The 20,805-nt window shown below is 44.3% G+C and overlaps 1 protein-coding gene and 1 pseudogene across 6 annotated transcripts in view; one reads left to right on the top strand and one right to left on the bottom strand.

Moving 5' to 3' along the window:
• ASPRV1 (aspartic peptidase retroviral like 1) overlaps nt 1–20,805 on the bottom strand; it is a 157,513-nt gene that overhangs the window by 90,131 nt on the left and 46,577 nt on the right. The window lies entirely within an intron of this gene.
• LOC311630674 (small ribosomal subunit protein uS14-like) lies at nt 3,932–4,096 on the top strand (annotated as a pseudogene). The gene has a single exon. The product of its transcript is annotated as a small ribosomal subunit protein uS14-like (transcript).

Raw genomic sequence — 20,805 nt, forward strand, 5'->3', positions numbered from 1 at the left:
AAGCCTCAGGGGGGGATGGGATGTGGAAGGCAGATATTCACTGTGACCTCCAAGTTCTGCTGACTCCCTGGTCTAAAGTATCCAGCCTGCCCAGAAAACAATAAAACTGATGCTGCAATGATAATGACCATATTCAAGGCCAGAACACTTATCAATGGTGAGAATGTGGCTACAAACCCAGCATCAGAGAACTAAAATCTTCCAAAAGTAAGAAATAGGTTTGATGTCAGGGCACTTCTCAACCGAGGCTGATTTAGTGTGTACAGCACGTAGCCAATCAATGTTTCTCTTTCACATGTATGTTTCTCTCTCTTTCTCTCCTCCCCTCCTCTTCCCCCCCCCCCGTCTCTGTCTCTATCTCTGTCTCTCTCTCTCTCTCTCTAAAAATCAATAATTTTTTTTTAAATTCTTCCAAAAATACCACTTTAAAACTATGATTTAAAGCCCTAAGGAAGGTTCCCAGATTCCCCCTATCTAGTAAAATGACACCTAAAATCCCAAAATTAGAGCTCTCTTCCTTTCACTGAACTTCGACTAGTTTGGGTAGTGCTGGGTGAAACAGGATAGAGCTGGGACCGGTATTACTCTGAGCTGCTATCACTCTTTTTCACCCCAGAACAGATGAAGGCTGAGAATGAAGTGTGATAGAATAGGTGTGGAAGTGGATGGAAGTAATAATGAGGAGAAAACTTTCTAATATTGCCTGCAACTGATTATATTGATGATTTAGGTCTTTCGGGTCTCTCTCCTTAACCCCTCAATCCATTTGGGTTCAATCTTTGGAAACAATGAGCTTCTTTGAAGTACTTACCACTCCCTGCCACCTGAGACCTTACAAAGTTGGGTGCTTTTAGCATGGGTTCTATGTAGACTCGGGGCTGTAAGTGATTAATTCAAATCCTCCCTCTCTGGGAGCCTCTGTATCCAGAAAGGGGAAGGTGACAGAGTAGGGAGCCTGGTGTATTTTGATGTGACCTGTCAGGCTCTTAGAAATCCTCCTTCCAAGCCCTGGCCAGTGTGGCTTGTTTGTTTGGAGTGTTGTGCTATATACCAAAGGGTGGCAGGTTTGATTCAGTCAGGGCACATGCCCAGGTCTGGTTTGGTGTGTACAGCACATAGCCAATCATTGTTTCTCTCTCACATCTATGTCTCTCTCTCTCTTTCTCTTTTCCCCCATCTCTCTCTCTCTCTCTCTCTCTCAAAATCAATAAAAAAATTTTAAATCCTCCTTCCAAAAATATCACTCTTATTCCAGACCCACCTGACTCTCAAAATTTCACCTTTAGATTACTCGATAGATCTCTTAAAAAAACATGCCGGGACCGGTTTGGCTCAATGGATAGAGCGTCGGCTTGGGGACTGAAGGGTCCCAGGTTCGATTGCTGTCAAGGGCATGTACCTTGGTTGCAGGCATATCCCCAGTAGGGGGTGTGCAAGAGGCAGCTGATCGATGACTCTCTCTCATCGATGTTTCTGACTCTCTATCTCTCTCCCTTCCTCTCTGTACAAAATCAATAAAATATATTTAAAAAAAAACAAAAAAAAAACCCACAACGATCATTCAACTCAGGGTGGGGGTGCAGGATGAGTGAGAAATCACACAAAATCAAGAAGCAGCCTGGAATTCCTAGACGAGGAGCTTAGAGGTAACAACCCAGTGGGCAGAGGGCAGGAGTAAGAAAGTGGGAGGGTTGGAAGTATCTATGTTAAAGCTATGTTTTCATAGTGCATACATACATGGTTTTCAACTATATTGAACTAGAGGCCCAGTACGTGAAGTTTGTGCACAGGTAGGGTCCCTAGCAGATGCCAGATGCCAACTGCTGGCCAGGTACTCCCTTCCTTCCCCGGACCACCAGGGGACAATTTGCATACCACACTTTTATTATATAAGATATTTGGGGTGGCTTTGGCAAGGAACTGATAGAGATTTGGGATGATAAAGACTCGCCCACAAACCACCCTTTCACTCTACCTCTTCAACAAAAGAAACAAGCTGAGCATCAAGACCATGGAAATCAAGACACGCGGGGGGAGTAGTCAAATTCAACCCTCTCCCCCCACTTAGTCATTTTGCTTGTCAGAGGCAGGTAAACACCTCAAGGCTGAGCTGAAGAATATCCACAAGGACCTTGATTCCTCAGAATTCTCCTCAGGGTCCCCTCCCAGGGAGGATGGGAATGCAGCCCCTTGGGCCAAGAATGGCAGGAAGAGGGCAGAGTAAATTGTGGGCTGGATTGTCCAGGCACATGATGCAATCTCACAGCTTTTTGTCACGTAATCTTTTTCCCTCCTCCTCTGGTCTCTCCCTCGCCTCTTTCCCCCTCCCTCTTCTCTGTTTTGATTTGGTTAAAATAGATGCAAACTCTGTTGTTTCCTATTTTTAATACCCAGCGATTACACAATCTATACTGTAATTGCTGACTTGAAAAACTACTGGCAACAGTAGAAAATCCCCAGAGTTTTAAACAGGAAAAAGATTATTACAGCACAAAGCCTTTGGCAGTTTTACTGACTGGTAAACCGCCTGTAATCGTCACTTGCCAGTGTAAGTCACATGGGCCCTGGGAAACCCTCTCCCCGCCTCAAGGAAAGCCGGCCGGGGCAGGGGATGAGCTGCAGCCTGAGCTGGGAGGAAGCTTTGAATGGCAAGGCAGGGGGTGGGATGGTGCTTTGAGAATTTTCTCTGGACCCAGATTCAGGGTTCCTGGAGTGAGCTTCAGGTTACCACCCTCTCCCATGAGCTACCTTTTATTGCTTTTTTTTTTTTTTTTTTAATATATTTTATTAATTTTTTACAGAGAGGAAGAAAGAGGTAATAGAAAGCTAGAAACATCGATCAGCTGCTTCTTGCACACCCCCTACTGGGGATATGCCCGCCACCAAGGTACATGCCCTTGACCGGAATCGAACCTGGGACTCTTCAGTCCACAGGCTGATGCTCTATCCACTGAGCCAAACTGGTTTCGGCGCTTTTATTTCTTGCTTTAGAGTAGTCTCTAGCATCTAGGATCTTTCCCATATTAACTTCCCAGGTCTCTCTATAGCCTCCAATACATTCCTAAACAAGCCTGAGTTTGTTTAGGCAAAGGGCACTACTGCGGCTAAATAGATGATTTTATAAAGACAGAGTAGCAAGGAAGACTGCTTGTTTATCACAGAGACCTGACCCACTCCTCTACAGGACTTGCCACATATTGGGCCAATACCCACACTATTTAATTCTTCAATAAAATATAAGAACCATAGGTTTGGTAAGAGAATCACAACCAAATCAAAACGATCTCAAATTTTCTGAATGTGCATTGAAGGTGTGGGTAGTATAGGGGATACAGAGGGGATAGAAACAGCTTTCCCTGACTTTGCCAATTCTGCCACAATCCTACCCCCAATAAATAATCAAGGAGGGTGAGTCCAATTTGGGTAACTATATGTGATGATTCATTCAGTAAATGTTTGCTGAATGCCACACACTGGACTCTGCAGGGGACATAACAGTGAGGAAAATCACTGCCCTGGTGGAACTGCCAGGCCAATGAGGGAGACAATCGAAATATTACATAAACATATCACTACAAACCATGCTGAAGGGTTACGAGGGAAAAACACAAGGCACTAGGGCTATGTAGAACAGGGGAGGGGCCTATAGGGTCTGAGGGTTCTTAGAAGATTACCCTAGGCACTTCAGGGTTCTTTTTTCAGCACGCTCTCTTCTTTCACTTCCCCATTCTCGCTCTTGCCTTGCTCCCTGTAGTTAATATTTACTGTCCCCCCCTCCCCCCATGTACAGCAGATAATGCTAGGTTCTTTATATGTACAGTCTCATTTGATTCATATAGCAAATGGACAATTGAGCACTTTAAGACAAAAGGATCTGTTGAAAAAGGCCAGATCAACTTTCCTTTTGCGTCGTTGCTACAGAGAGAGCAAGATGGGTCACCAGCAACTCTACTGGAGCCATCCAAGGAAATTCAGCCAGTTCACGTTCCTGCCATGCCTGCTCAAACAGCCATAGTCTGATCCAAAACACGGCCTCAACATGTGCCGCCAGTGTTTCCGCCAAGTGAAGAACATCAGCTTCATTAAGTTGGACTAAGTGAACTTCCATGAATGCGTCACTCAAGACATCTACCTAATGACAGAATGCTGTCTCTTTGTACATAAAAGTTTAAAAAAGATGATAAAAAATTAAAGGCCAGATCACAATTTATAATGAGAACTATCTACAATTCATACCATAAGTTAAGACTCTACTGGCTGTAGGTTACAAAAACCTAAATCAAAGTTTCAAAGAGAGAAAAGAAAAAAAGGAAAACTGGGGCCCATGTAAAATGAAATGCCAGCTTTAGATTAGCTTAAGGCATGGTTAGATCCAGGTGCTCAAAAGATGTCATCTAGTCTCCATCTCTCTCCATCTCACAGCTCAGCTTTCATGTGTTGGTCTCAGCACTCCACTAGGGTGGCAAGACAGTCACCAGCAGCCTCAGAATTATATACATACTACAGGCTTGGCAACCCAGTTGGAAAAGAAATGAGAATTTACCTGTTAATAGTTCCAACAAAAGCCCAGAATCTGACTGGTCTGGATTTGAGACCATGCCCATTCCAACTGCTGTTCTCTGACTGACATAATCATGTGTCCTCCATCAACAGCCAAGGGATGAACTTGAATCTAGGCTGAGAATGGGGAAGGAGGTGGTCTCCCAAAGAAAAACTAAGGTACTCAGACCTATAAAGCGAGAATCCATGCTGGACAGTCAAAGCCACTGATCCCCACTGTCTTCAAGCTTTGGAATTACAGTGAATGCTAAGACTACCCAATAGATTCTTCCTCCCTAAGGAATGGTCAAGAGTGCTGTACAGTGCGGCACTATCTGGTCCCACTCCAGCTGCTTGGGGACGTTGGCTTCTTGCTTTAGAACACTCACCAGAATCTTAATATTTGCTCAAATACTTGCTCAAAACAGTCTTCAAGTCCTAAGGCGTTGTGGAAGATTTTTTCCACCTCCCTTCACTCCAAAATGATGTGCCCCACTCAGCACTGGCTAAAAGAAGCTGCAGTTCTTTGGCTCTTTGGCAAGTGTCCATAGGGTCTGTGAAAATTATACGGAGAGGAGGGAATGACAAGTCCTTTGCTGGGAAGTTTTACTTCCCTTCTGGAGTCTGAACTGAAAATGGCTTTCATTGGGCACCTATAGGAATATTAGGATAGTTCATGAAGCACCCAACAAATAGATGTCCATAAGAAGGATCCTGAGGAGGGCAGTGGGGGAAACCACTTAAACATTCTATAAGGTACACAGCACTCTAGCAATGCTATATCAGTTGCAACCACCAGTCCTTGGGCATGTTTTAGAAGCTGCCTGGATCCGCCATCGCAAATCTACGTGAAGTCCAAATCACTGTCCCAAAATTTCTACAAATTCCCAGCAGCTAATCTCTGAAAAGATTCCAGTTCTTTCTGGACTTGGGATCTCACTCACATTTCATCTTCTAAGGCTGATCTCTTACCTCTGCTTGAGCTGTCCTATGCTTTACCAAAAAGGAAAAAAAAAATACACATATACAAACTCACTCAAAACATTGTGTTCATCAGATGATCCTAAAGTTATGAAGTAACATGGGTTTTATATTCCATGCTGCTGGGCACCTTCACCCTTCCAGATATTTCTCATATTTAGAAGGGGTCTCTCTTTCCCTCAGGAAATTAAGCTCCCCTTCTATTATTCAGAGTAACTTAGCTCTCCATCCCCCTTCTTCTGAACTCCAATGACCATCAGAGCTGGAGTCAGCCCCATTATGAACCATCCACTCCAGGTTCCACCCCTGACTAGACTGAGGAACAAAAAGAGGTTTTGAACTTTTCCTCTCTCACTACCACCATTGTGTAGTGATGATGTAAATGGAATGATTCTTTCCTCTGCAAATATGAATTATGCCACTCCTCTTTAGAACAGACTTAGCTACAGTCAGTTTTGGTTTTAAATAAGTTTCTAAATGCATACCTCAGACATATTGCAGGTTCAGTTCCAAAACACCACAATAAAATGAGTATCACAATAAAGCAAGACACACAAATTTGGGGGCTTTGTAGTGTATATAAAAGTTATGTTTATACTAAACTGTAGTCCAAGTGTGCAATAATATTATGTCTAGAAAACAATATACATAGTCAACAATATTGTAATAACTACAATATGTATAGTGCCAGGTGTATACCTGAAACATTGAGGGGAAATATTAGGTCTAGTAATAATTAATGTCGTTTTCTAATACTTTTTTTTTTAAATCGAATTTATTTAAACAATACAACAAAATTTAATCAACAATATAGTTGCCGTTGTTTTCTACTACTTGTGCCCAACGCTCAGGAAGCATTTTAATCCCTCTGTTGTAAAATTCTTGTGATTTTGATGCAAAAAATTCGGTCAATGCATTTTTGAGGCATTCTTCATTATTAAATTTTTTTCCAAGAAGAAAGTTTTGCAAAGAACGAAACAAATGGTAATCGGAAGGGGCAATATCAGGAGAATATGCAGGTTGAGGGAGAACTTCCCATTCCAACTGGCGCAGTTTTTCAGCAGTGATTCTTGCAGTATGCGGTCGTGCGTTATCGTGGTGAAGAATTACGCCCTTCCGATTAATCAGCGCGGGTTCTTTTTCTCTTAAAGCTTGGGCTAACCTTTCCAATTGGGCACTATACACTGCACTTGTAATGGTTTGGTTAGATGGTAAAAGTTCATAATGAAGAATTCCTTTAAAATTCCACCAAACACACAACATCACTTTTTTCGCATGCAAGTCAGGTTTTGGCGTGGGCTGCGGAGCCTCATTTTTGTCCAACCATTGAGGCCGCCTTTTCAAATTAACATACAGCACCCATTCTTTATCTCCGGTAACAATTTGCTCTAAAAACGGCAAACGGTTTTGACGAGAGAGGAGCGAACTGCAAATTGTGACTCTTTGATTACGGTTGTTGTCGGTCAACTCATGAGGAACCCATTTTCCAAACTTTTGGACTTTGCCAAGTGCACGCAATTGATTGGAAATTGTTTTTTGTGAACAATTTAAAGTTGTCGCAAGCTCTTGTTGGGTAATTTGAGGATTTTGCACCAAAAGAGCTTGAAGAGCTTCTTGATCAAAATTGGACACACGGCCTCGACCACTCTTGTCATCTAACGAAAAATTTCCCTCGCGAAATTTCTCAAACCAACGCTGGCATTTTCTGGCACTAACTGCATCTTGACCAAGAGCACTACAGATGTTTTTTGCAGCCTCACTTGCTTTTCTTCCTAATTGGAACTCGTAAAGCATACAGTGCCGAATATGCTCTTCATCCGCCATCTTCTTAGCCCTAGTTTTGCAACAAAAACCAAACCAAACACAAACTTTTTCAAGCAAAACTTGTTAATTGCACTTCACACGTTCTGTAGATACCACGTGTTTGAAGGTTATGTCAATACAAGTCAACGCCAAACAAGATTTTAAACGAATGTTGGAAAACGACAGTAATTATTACTAGACCCGATACTTTGTAAAGTGATGATTGCCTAACCACTATGCTGTACACCTGAAACATACAAAATAATGCTGAGTGCAAACTGTAATTGAAAAATAAAAGAACTAATGGATCCAGCAATTCCACTTGTGGGTATTTATTCCAAGAAAGCACAAACACTAACTTGAAAAAATATTTGCACCCCCTTGTTTATTGCGACATTATCATATTTACAACAGCCAAGATATAGAAGCAACCTAAGTGTCCATCAATAGATAAGTGGAAAAACAAAATGTGAATGATATAGATATAGAGAGATAGAGATAGAGATATATAGAGATATATAGATATGTAATATAATCGATATCTATATATATAAAAGCCTAAATGACCGTTTGACTGGTAGCTATAATGCACACTGACCACTAAGGGGCAAATGCTCAATACAGGAGCTGCCAAGCTACGGTGATTTGGCAGCTGCGATTTTCGGGTGACATACCCGAAACCAGAGAGGAAGGAGCCCCATTCTGAGGTGCATCACCCAAGAACCACCCTCTCAAATTCCAGAACTCCGAGGCGATGTCCGAGAGCCCGTTTCAGCCTGAATCCCACAGGCCAGGCCAAGGGACCCCCACAAATTTATGCACCTGGACCTCTATTATAATATAATAGAAATAATAGTTATAAAATATTATTCAGCCATAAAATACTATTCAGTCATTGTGATAAGACTGAAGGACCATGAGTGCATTATGTTAAGCCACATAAGTAGGACAGAAAAAGACAAATGCTGCCCAAACAAACAAACAAAAACAGAAAAACAACAAAAAGACAAAAGAAAAATACAAAAAAAAAAAATGACAAATGCTGTATGACTTCACTTTTATGTGGGATCTGAAAACAAAACAAAATCAATCTCTTAGATGCAAAGAACAGATTGGTTACCAAAAATAGGGGGGAGTGGGCAAAATGGATAAAGGTTATCAAAAGATACAAAATTCCAGTTATAAAATAAATAAGTCATGGGGATATGATGTATACCATGGTGACTATAGTTATAATACTGTATTGCATATTTAAAAGTTAGTATGATTGTAAGTCTTAAAAGTTCTCATTACAGGAGAAAACATTTTTGTAATTACATACAGTGACAAATGTTAACTAGGCTTATTGCAGTGATTGTTTTGCAATATACACAAATATTAAATCATTATTTTGTACACCTGAAACTAATATAATGTTATGTCAATTGTGCCTCAATTAAAAAATAAGCAATGTACATATCTTAATTAAAAGACTTTATTGCCCAGCCAGTGTGGCTCATTTGATTGAGCATCATCCCATGTGTCAGGAGGTCGCCAGTTCAATTCCTAGTTAGAGCACATACCCGGGTTAGTGGGTTTGATCCCCAGTAGGGGGTGTGCAGGAGGCAGCCAATAAATGTTTCTCTCTTATCAATGTTTCTCTCTCTCTCTCCCTCTCCCTTCCTCTTTCTGAAATCAATTTTTTTTAAAAAGACTTTAGCCGAAACCGGTTTGGCTCAGTGGTAGAGCATCGGTTCGCGGACTGAAAGGTCCCAGGTTCGATTCTGGTCAAGGGCATGTACGTTGGTTGCGGGCACATCCCCGGTAGGGGGTGTGCAAGAAGCAGCTGGTCGATGTTTCTCTCTCATTGACGTTTCTAGCTCTCTATCTCTCTCCCTTCGTCTCTGTAAAAAATCAATAAAATATATTTTAAAAAATAAAAATAAAAATAAAAAAGACTTTATTGCTAAAAATGCTAACTATCATTTGAGCCTTTAGTGAGTCATAATTTTTGTTGCCTCTATGTTGATGAAGATGAAATTATCTGCAAAGTGCAACAAAGAGAAGTACAATAAAATGAGGTTGCTGTATTACACCACTCAATGTAAACTGTCCAGCTCAGAGAAAAGCCTGTGTTACAAGTCCAAAACAATTCACATTTATGCATACTGGGGGGTCCACTGACACTAAGAATGTGACTAAGGAAAGCAGTACTCTGTCCCAAAGACATTACCTGTCTTTTCAAAGACAAAGGGGTTTATGTCCTCCTGTTTCCAGGCTAAAGTTCTGAAGCCCCAAACCCCAGTGAAATAGGCAAAACTAAGTTGTTAGCTTCAAGGACTCTTCTCATCTAGATTGGTGAGGGCCTGAGACAAAGCTTAACGCAGCTGAGAAGCTTCTCCAAAGGAAAGGAAAGGATAAACGCAAAGAGCATGTTTCCTCCCAAGGCCTAGGCCAGCTCTAAGCCTCGCCTTCCGGAGCCACTCTAGTAAAATTACCTTTGTTTTCTAAGGAGAAGGAGCAAGCAGAGGAAAACCCAGTCCCTCCCACTGCATCAGAGGCAGGAGGTAGAGAGGCTACGCAAGGCTGTAAATAACAATGAAAAGGGGTAAATCCTAGAAAAGAAGAATTCTGAGCTTTGAATTCCTTTGTTCATCACACCAAAAAATACTACAGCAGGCTCAAGGCCCAGTAATTTGAATGAATACATTGCAAATCAAATAAATAGGAATGTGCTTAAAAAATAATGGGTACATGCCGAAACCGGTTTGGCTCAGTGGATAGAGCATCACCTTGGGGACTGAAGGGCACCGGGTTCGATCCGGTCAAGGGCATGTACCTTGGTTGCGGGCACATCCCCAGCAGGGGGTGTGTAAGAGGCAGCTGATCGATGACTCTCTCTCATCGATGTTTCTGACTCTCTATCTCTCTCCCTTCCTCTCTGTACAAAATCAATAAAATATATTTAAAAAAATAAAATAATGGGAACGGTCTATTATATTGGTCTGCACTTGCTTTTTTCAATGATACAGAAACCTACTTCAATGTTTTCATGGCCACATAGTATTTCTCAATCCCCTAGTCAGGGATATTTACCAAAACAATGAACATTCTTGTTCAGAGAACTCTGTACTCTAGGATAAGCATTTCTTTAGGTGAAACTCCAGTTTGCTCTACCTATTTGTATTGTTTGCTCATTTTCTATTGGGTTTATTGTCTTTTCCTTATTGCTTTATAGAAACCCTATAAAAATTATAATATACTAGAGGCCCAGTGAACAAAATTCATGCACATGTGTGTGTGTGTGTGTGTCCCTCAGCCCAGTCTGCACCCTCTCCAATCTGGGACATCCCTCTTACAATCCAGGACTGCTAGCTCCCAACCACTAGCCTGCCTACCTGCCTGATTGCCCCTAATCACTTCTGCCTGCCAGCCTGATCACCCCCTAACCACTCCCCTACCAGCCTGACTGATGCCTAACTGCCCTCCCCTGCTGGCCTGGTCACCCCTAACTGCCCTCCCCTGCCAGCCTGATCATCCCTAACTGTCTTCCCCTGCAGGCCTGGGTCCCCCACAACTATCCTCAACTGCAGGCCTGGTCCTGTCCCCCTCCCCACAGCTGCCCTCCACTGCAGGCCTGATCCCCCAAACTACCCTTCCCTGCAGTCCTGGTCCCCCCACCTGCCCTCCCCTGCTGACCTGGTCTCCCCCAATTGCCCTCTTCTGCTGGCCTGGTCAGCCCTAACTTCCTCCTCTGCAGGCCATCTTGTGGTGGCCATCTTGTGTCTTGGTGTGATGGTCAATTTGCATATTACTCTTTTATTAGATAGAATGTCTTTTACATATATTGCAAAATTTTTCTCCCAGCGTGTTGGGATGACTTTAGCCAGATAGAAGTTTCTCATTTTCATGAGGCAAAACCAATCACAACTTAGAAAGTACTGCCATGGGAACAGTGCACCCTGAGCTCTGAACCACACAGCCTCTTCTGCTGGGGGTCACACAACCTTGCTTAGGTTCCTGTGGGGGATGGCTGATTAGGCAACCATTTTATGAGCTGTTCACATCTAGTTTTAAAGCCAGGACAATAGTATAAGTAGATCAAGTTAAGAAGGGGCAACAAGAATTCTGAAGATTTTAGAGAGGGAGGATCCAAGATGGCTGCTCGGGTATACACCTAGCCGCAGCAGCTCACAACAATTTCAAGGGAATACAACTAAAATGTAGAGTGGACATTGCCCAGAGCTACAGGTAGTCGACTGACTGAAAACTCTACAATAGGAAGGAGGGAGAAAACCAGAAGGAAAATCAGAGGAGCTGAAAAAAAGCCTAAGGTACGGAGACATGCTGCGCGCTCGCACGTACATGCGCGCGGAGAGGTCGCAGCCGGAGAGGAGGAGAGGGCTGGGTGCTGCCTGGCGTTCCCTAGCAGGAAGGAAATAGAACCCCCAGCCTGGGCTGAACCCCCGAACCGGCAGCGCTGAGCCCCAAGTTATGTGCCAGACCCTGGGGACCCAGGCTCCGGCAGGGGGAGACAATCCCGGGGGACGGCGAAATGCGGGGCCCCCGGAGTCGCGCGCACATGGCGCACAGAGGACTGAATGTTGACTCTGATGCTGGATTACCCTAGCCGGAAGAAACAAAGCCTCCGGCAGCAGCTCTGAGCCTCAGTCCAGACCGCCCAGAACTCCAGGTCTGGGCCAGTCCCTGGGGACCCAGGCTCGGGCAGGGGGAGACGGAGCTGTGAGGTGGAGTCCTGGGAGCGCAGCGAAAGGCCGAGCCCCTGGAGTCGCGCACACTGTGCGCAGAGGACAGTCTGTTGACTCTGATCCTGGACTCCCCTAGTGGGAGGGAGAAAGAAAGCTCCAGACTGGAGGAACGCCACGAGGAGCAGGAGCCCCTGCCGGACACCGGCCAGCAGGGCGCCAGCAAGGAGCCGGGCGACGGGGCCCCCAGTGGGGGGGGGGGTGCCCCTGAGCCTTCGACTGCTGAGCGCTGGCAACGGAGCCAAGGACGGGGGCTGCTTCCTGGGCGGCGCCGACCCCGGCAACAGGCTGGAGCAGCGTGGGAGCCCGCGGAGAACAAAGGGGTGCCACAGGCCAACCTGCTGAGCTCCCAGGACAAGGAGGAAGAAACCAAAGAAGTTCTCAATGTGAAGAAATCAAGTGAGAGCAAATGATAGTAAAATTACTTAAGAAAGAATACAAAGAAGATCTTGAAAAATCTAAGACTAAGTCAGAACTCAACGCACCAGCCAACATTGCAACATAAATGCGTTTTGTTTTTTTTTAAAAAAAGAAAAAAAAAAAAAGAGAGAAAAAAGGGACAGAATGTTGGAACAGCGGCGACCAGGCCTAGAGTGGCCAGGCACAAGGCAGTGGCAGCTGGGCCCAGAGCAGCAGTGGCCAGGCCCCAGAGCAGCAGCAGCCAGAACAAGAGCATCAACGGCCAGCACTGGAGCAGCCAGACCTGGGGCAGTGGCAGCCAGGCCTGAGGCAGAGGTGGCCAAGCCCAGGGTGGCCAGTCCAGGAACACCCAGACACGGAGTGGCTGGGCCCGGAGAAGCCCGGTCCAGAGCAGCCGGGTTGGGAGCAGCCAGGCCCAGAACAGCAGTAGCCAAGCACGGAGCATCCAGGCTGGGAGCGGCCAGGCTCGGAGCAGCCGGGTCGGGTGCGGCCAGGCCCGGAGCAGCGGCGGCCAGGCTGGGAGCGGCCAGGCCCGGAGCAGCTGGGTCTGGTGTGGCCAGGCCTGGAGCAGCAGCTGCCAGGCTAGGAGCGGCCAGGCCCGGAGCAGCAGCTGCCAGGCTGGGAGCAGCCAGGTCCGGAGCAGCCGGGTCTGGTGTGGCCAGGCCCGGAGCAGCGGCTGCCAGGCTGGGAGTGGCCAGGCCCAGAGCAACAGCTGCCAGGCTGGGAGCGGCCAGGCCCGGAGCAGCCGGGTCTGGTGCGGCCAGGCCCGGAGCAGCGACTGCCAGGCTGGGAGCGGCCAGGCCCGGAGCAGCCGGGTCTGGTGCGGCCAGGACCGGAGCAGCAGCTGCCAGGCTGGGAGCGGCCAGGCCCGGAGCAGCCGGGTCTGGTGCGGCCAGGCCAGGAGCAGCGGCTGCCAGGCTGGGAGCGGCCAGGCCCGGAGCAGCAGCTGCCAGGCTGGGAGCGGCCAGGCCCGGAGCAGCCGGGTCTGGTGCGGCCAGGCAAGGAGCAGTGGCTGCCAGGCTGGGAGCAGCCAGGCCCGGAGCAGCGGCTGACAGGATGGGAGCGGCCAGGCCCGGAGCAGCAGCTGCCAGGCTGGGAGCGGCCAGGCCCGGAGCAGCCGGGTCTGGTGCGGCCAGGCCAGGAGCAGTGGCTGCCAGGCTGGGAGCAGCCAGGCCCGGAGCAGCGGCTGACAGGATGGGAGCGGCCAGGCCCGGAGCGGCCGGGACCGGAGCAACCGGTCCCAGAGCAGCCGGGTCGGGTGCGGCCAGGCCTGTAGCAGCAACAGCCAAGTCCAGAGCAACTAGGTCGGGAGCGGCAGTGACCAGACCCGGAGCAGCTGGTTGTGGAACGAACCAGAGCAACAGAGGCCAGGCCCGGAGCATCCAGGCCCGAAACAGCTCGCTCCTCGCCTGTACCTGCCCACGGCTGCCTCTCAGACATGGCTGGAAACTTCTGCGGGAACTTGAGGGTCTGCTGAATCAAGTGATGAAGGCTTAGATCTGGATGTGTTCAGTTAGTATAGCGCTGGGGTGTTGATCTGTGAGTGCCTTGGGTGGGGCCTGGATGAGGCTGGTTGACCTATTTGAAAATGTCTTTTGTGTGAAGTGTATCATTGGGCATGTGGAGGTATTATTGATATGAGAAAATGCTAAGTAACAGATTTACTATCTGAAAAGGGATTTACTATCGGGGAAAGGGAGGGAGGAAGAGACTGAACATAAACTGTGCACCTATGGATGAGGACAATGGGGGATGGGGAGGGGGCAGAGGGTGGGGTGGGAACCTGGTGGAGGGGGGAAGAAATGAGGAACCTTTGTAATAATATGAACAATAAAGATTGATTTAAAAAAAAAAAAAAAAAAAAAGAAAGAAAAAAAAAAAAGAATTCTGAAGATTTTATTTGTTTGTTTTCAGCTATTTGGAGGCTCCTTTTTAAATGTTTAGAGTCATGTACTAACAATGTCAAAGGAATCCTGAACCACGGCAAATCCAAAAACATCTTTATAAACAATAGTCTGAGTGTTTCCAGACTCTTTCAAACTATGTGGGCTTTAGGGCATTATTTGCTGCCACCATGGATGGAGGAAAAAATAAATTCCAGACCCCACAGGAATAGAAAAGCTCAAGAATCCACTGACTCCTAGACTTCTAAGCAAGAAACCTTTACAAAGTTTCCCTCCAGCCTCTCACAAAAGATAGCACTAGCCCAACCTGACACTGAACAATTCAAAAAACCCTAGTGGCCAAGAGAGATTTTGCCTACAAGAGAACCAGGTCCCTGGTTCCTGCAAACTCTGCCAAAGACCCAGAACTTCATGGAAGTCCTCCCATTTGGTCAGAATTCCCTTTCCTCCCTCCCCCAACTATTAAAAACACCGCGGTATTTAGGCAGGCAGTGCAGAATGCAGAGCTAAAAGATGATTCTGGCCTCCTTCCCCTTACTAAAATCTGACACTCCTTGAGGAAATTGATTTCTGGGCAATGAAGATTCTGCCATAAAATTATTCATCAGTCAGTACCCAGTGGTACCAAGAGGAGAAACAATATGTCCCAGTGCTGCTGCAAAGCCATTCCTACAATCTTTTTTTTTTTTTTTTTTTTTAATCCTTCTTTTGCTGAGGTTTGCACCAAATAAATACACTTCTCCTCACTGTCAAATACTGACCTTTTTGGTCATCAGGGGGCTTTGGCTTTTGATCAGAGTCTACCTTTCCATTCTAAGTCAGACCCCTTGCCTGGTCATTAGGTTCCATACTGAGTGGCCATATTATTTTGATCTCTGAATGCATAATAATCTGACCACTCAGTGTATAATAAAAGGCTAATATGCAAATTGTCCCCCTGACTAGGAGTTCAACCAGAGGCAGGCCGACCAACTGTCCCCACCCCCTGGCCAGGCTGGCCAGACTCCACTCATGCACAAAGTCATGCACCAGGCCTCCAATCTCACATAATAATAATAGACAAACATGTAAATTGACCGTATCTCTGCTATGCCCATGGCCAATCAGGCATGCATATGCAAATTAACCTGACAAAAATGGCGGATTAATTTGCATGTGTAGGTATGGAGTGGCCGGGAAAGGCAGGACACTTGCCATGAAGGGGGTGGGGTGGAGCTACAGGAGTGGTGCTCTGGCCAGGAGTGAGGACTTGGCGGCTCCTGGGCAGCCATGAGCGAAGTCAGGGGAAGGAAGGCCCATTCTTGCACGAATCTTAGAGCATTGGGCCTTTAGTATAAATATATAAATATATAAATATATAAGTATATAAATATATATAAATATATTAATATATAAGTATATAAATATATAAATATATAAATATATAAATATATAAATATATAAATATATAAATATATAAATATATAAATATATAAATATATAAATATATAAATATATAAATATATAAATATATAAATATATAAAGGGTTCCGTCTGAAAGGACTAAGATAAGAGTCAGTGAGGCAGACCTGGATGGTGGCTCCATTGGTTGGAATACTGTCACATACACCAAAGGATTGTGGGTTCAATTCCCATCAGGGCACATACCTAGGTTGTGGACTCAATCCCTGGTCAGGGTGTGTATGGGAGATGGGCAAATGAATGTTTCTCACATCTGACAGGTGTCTGTCTTTCTCTCTCCCTTCCTCTAAAAGATATATATGTATGTATGAACTTCCATCCATCCTTGAGTGAGGATTTTTTTAAAAGTGAGGCAGAATTTACTCAATCGAAGGGATATGCTTCTCCAGGAGCACTGAGACCTCCTCTCATGCGGTCTCCTCCTTCTGCTCCGACTCCTTTCACATCATTTGAGTGTCAGCTCCTCAACACAGGCATGGCTTTGTCCTTGCTGGACCCTTCCAAAGTTTACTCTTTTCTAAAACAAGATATCTGCCTAGAAAGTCTCAAAAGTTTTTTCTGATGTGAATAACTGCACAAATGAAAATAAAATTTTATCTTGAAAAGTAGGTTCAATGCTTTAAAAAAAAAAAAAAAAAAACTCAGTGGCAAATCCTTTTTGTGATAAGAATGTCCAAGTCCCCCTATCACTCCCAATATAACTGCTAGATATCTCTCTGAGGCCAATAATTCTCCTCAAGCAGGACATGGAGACTGGCGTCAGGAGCTTCTTCCAAAGCATTGACATTCTTGCTCCCACAGTCCCTCTGCAGAAGCCAGTCCTTAGTCCTTACACAAGTAGAATTATGGGCTTGGAGGACTGTGCTAAGAATAAAAGAGTGCCAGGGAATGCACATCAGGAAATAGGGCAGGGCCAGGTGACAGCCCCAGTCCCTCTAGAGCCAGATACAGAACCACCCAGTTTGCTTTACCCTCACAGACGGTGTAATTTCTAGCAGGGCAAAAAATCGCCAATGGCACACAGACAAAGGGCAGGGCCAGGCTTGGTAAGCAAAAGCTAGCAATGAGCCCAAGAGGCTCCTGATTTAGAATCCAGACAGTGAGAAGGAAGGATCTTGGAAAGGTCCTTCAGGGGACTTGGAAAGTAGCTGCCCTCTATGGGTAAGATCCAGGCTGCCAATAGGAAATCTCGTACCTCTAGAGGCCTCCTCACTTGCTTCAGAGACTTTCTCAGCAGCCTGATCTCATTAGAAGGAAAGATCATGTGACTGGGACTCAACTGACACCAGCTTACTGGTTTGGACAACGTCCCTTCTCTGTGGAGTCACCAGCTCACAGAGCAGAAACTTCCCATGGTGCCTCCATTTCCTCTCTTCTCACCACACAATCCAAAGGAAAGGCTTGTCCTAAAACCGTCCAGCTAAGCTGCAGTGTGACCCTGTGGGAAGACTGTTCCTCACAGCTCAATATGCCTCAGGGAGAAAGAGTCCTTTGGTCCTTCACTCACCCAACCACGGCTTCCTGACTGCACACTCTGCTACAAGCACTGGGCTGCAAGGATGTCTTGCAGGACTCTCAGAGGATATTAGTCTAGCAATTGCCTAAGAACCTCTTTAAAGTGGTCCCTGTTAATTTAGAACTTCTGACAGGCAATAACTACTTTTTGTGATTATGCTATCAGAATGGGTTAGCAAATAATTTAAACCCATAAATATGATTGTCAGCTGGAAAAATGAAGTGACCTAAGACTTTGGTTATTTTACTCATTAAAGCAGGTCCTCTTAGGAACTCTACCAGCTGGCACATACACAAGTGATTTACTATGTGATCCCAAAAGTAAACAAACCTAATGACTTCGTTAAAAAAATTTTTTTTCATGTAATTAATTCAGACAAGCCCTTCCCTCCTGGCTCAAAGTAATATGCTTTTACTGTATTACTTTCAAAAGAATGAAGCCAGAATTCAATAAACCACTAAGCCACCACACTAACTCTGCTGTAACCAAACTGGCGACCTTACTTCCAAAGTACCTCAAGCTATTTATGAACAGATTCAGAATTTTCCCCCTTGAATTCAAAAGAAATCCAACATTCTCCAGTTTAGAGGAATGTCAGGGCCTACAAGGGGCAGGGGCAGGGGCGAGACAGTGACTATGAGTGATATGGTGTCTTCTCTTCTTCCTCCCACCGCTTATGGTGGATACTCCTAGCTCCAGGCTGCAGCTTTTGCTCTATTCTTTTCCTCCTTGGAAAATTCATCTCTAAGAGATGGAGAGTGAAGATCTGAGAAAGAGAATTTGAAGCCTGAATACCTGAGTTTGAGTTTGAATTCTACTCTCTAATTGTGTCTCAGTGTCCATATGAGGAGGCCTCTAGAGGTGTGAGAAGAAAAATAACTCACAGCATACAGGACTGTGTAAGCTAAGTCACTGTATACAATGGCCTTTGTAAATGGTAGAGTGCTTTTTAAATGATGCTGTGGCTGTTGTTTTATTATGAGTACTGTCCACTCCTACCTCTCCTCAAGCACTCTACTCAGGTTACAATTGAGACCACTGCCACACACTCCTCTCCAGGATCCATCAAGACTGCTAACAGGGCCGAGACCGGTTTGGCTCAATGGATAGAGCGTCGGCTTGGGGACTGAAGGGTCCCGGGTTCGATTCCGGTCAAGGGCATGTACCTTGGTTGCGGGCATATCCCCATTAGGGGGTCTGCAAGAGGCAGCTGATTGATGACTCTCTCTCATCGATGTTTCTAACTCTCTATCTCTCTCCCTTCTTCTCTGTACAAAATCAATAAAATATATTAAAAAAAAAAAAAAAAAAAAAAAAAGACTGCTAACAGGAAAGAGAGAACCAAGATTATGATCACACCTTCCTCAAGCATCTACAGGTGTCAAATCTAAAGAGTCCACACTCCCACCTATTGCCTCTGGTTTAGAAATAATTTATTCTCTAAATAGGAATCTCCAGTCTACAAAACATTTCCATTTGGATATACATCTGGCCCTTCAAATTCAACTCCAAGAAACAAATTTGTCTCCCCTTCTAGAACAGTAGTTCTCTCTTCCAGTTATCCCCATTTCTGTCATGACAAATAACTTTCCAACTTCAGAGGGTAGACAGACAACATGGTATTATCAGTGACTTGCTACTCTTTCTTCTTTATCTTCCTCCTGACTGAAATTATCAAATCAGGGTTTCCTTCAGAATGATCCTTGTCCTTATCAATCCACTGCCTACTCCAGTTTATGCCTCATTATTTCAGACCTAGACTGCCACTATCTTATTTATCTAATTGCATTTTTCACTTGATTCATGTCATACAATCACACCATAAATCCTTCCATAAACACTGCTTTTATCACCACTATTCATTACCTAGTCCACCAATCTGGTTTTAACTTACCCACTACCAACCATAGTCAAGTCAGAATCTATGTCCTATTTTTTTTAAGTGGCTCTTTCTCTTCTGAATCAGAAAAGATAATTTCTGTTAACAATGTGTTGCATAAATTTTTAAATAAATATTTCAATTGAAACAGGTTCATATGCTATTTTTTCATGTATATACTGTAGCCACCTTTCTGAGTTAATAATTATTAACAGGTCAAAGTCATAGAAGACTAAATACAAATGACCAATAAAGCTTATAGAAAAAGGCTGTTTTTATCATTGTATAGACAAACCACAATTTATTTGACCCTATCAATGGCCATTTTGATTATTTTAGAAACTCTATAGTAACATATAGTAACAAATATCCTCACACATATAGCTCTGTACACTTGCCTTTGTGATAAATACCTAGAAGTCAAATTGCTGGTTTAACAGTGTATGCACTTTAAATTTGAAACGTATTGCCAAACTGAACTTCAGAGAGACTGTATTCATTTATATCCCTAGCAACAAAGTATGAGTTCCTGTTTCCTCAAACCCTCAGCAGTAATAAATATTTTGTTTAATATGTGTCAGTCTAACAGTTGAAACATGATATCTCATTTCTGTTTGCCTTTCCTGGATTATAAGTGAAACAGTTTTCTTTCTTTCTTTTTTTTTTGTTTTTTTTGTTATAAGCCCCTTTTTATTTGTTTAAATATGTTTTTATTGATTTCAGAGAGAGGAAAGAAGAAGGAGAGAAGGATAGAAACATCAATGATGAAAGAGAATCATCAATTGGCTGCCTTCCACATTCCCCCTACTGGGGATGGAGCCTGAAAACCTGGGCTTGCGCCCTGGGAATTGAACCATGATTTTCTGGTTCATGGGTCAATGCTCAACCACTGAGACACACCAGCTGGGTTAAAACAGCCTTTTTCTATAAGCTTTATTGGTCATTTGTATTTAGTCTTCTATGACTTTGACCTGTTTCCTTTTTGTGTTTTTCCTGTTGGTTTGTAAGCGGCTTGTGCACCTTAGAGACATGTTGAAAACTCTTTGTGCCCTGCCCAAGGAGCTTAGTTGGTAGAGCGTCCTCCCAATATGCCAAGGTTTCATGTTTGATCCCTGGTCAGGGCCCATACAAGAAGAAACTAATAAGTGCATAAGTGGAACAACAAATCAATGTGTTTTTTTTCTCTCTCTAAGTCAACTTAAAAAATAAGTGGCAACAAATCGACATTTCTCTCTCTCTCAAATCAATTGTAACCAGTATGTCATCTGCTTATTTTGTTTATGGTGTCTGTTGCAATTTTTTTTTTAGATAATCTATCACACTTTTTCCTTTATAGTTTCTGTCGTTGGTGCCTTACTAAGATACTATTTTCTGGTATAGTTATTACTTTAGTTTTTATATAAAATCTTTAATCCATCTAGAATTTATTTTGCCTGAAGGTGACAGAATTTTTTTTAATGGTTAGACATTTGTCCTAAACACTATCCTTTCCCACTGAAACCCAAGTCTGTTTCTGGACTTTCTAATCTATTCTGAGCTCTGCTCCCCAACAAGAAT

Source organism: Pipistrellus hanaki, assembly GCF_964339955.1.
Source record: "Pipistrellus hanaki genome assembly, chromosome: 12".
Taxonomy (NCBI): Eukaryota; Metazoa; Chordata; class Mammalia; order Chiroptera; family Vespertilionidae; genus Pipistrellus; species Pipistrellus hanaki.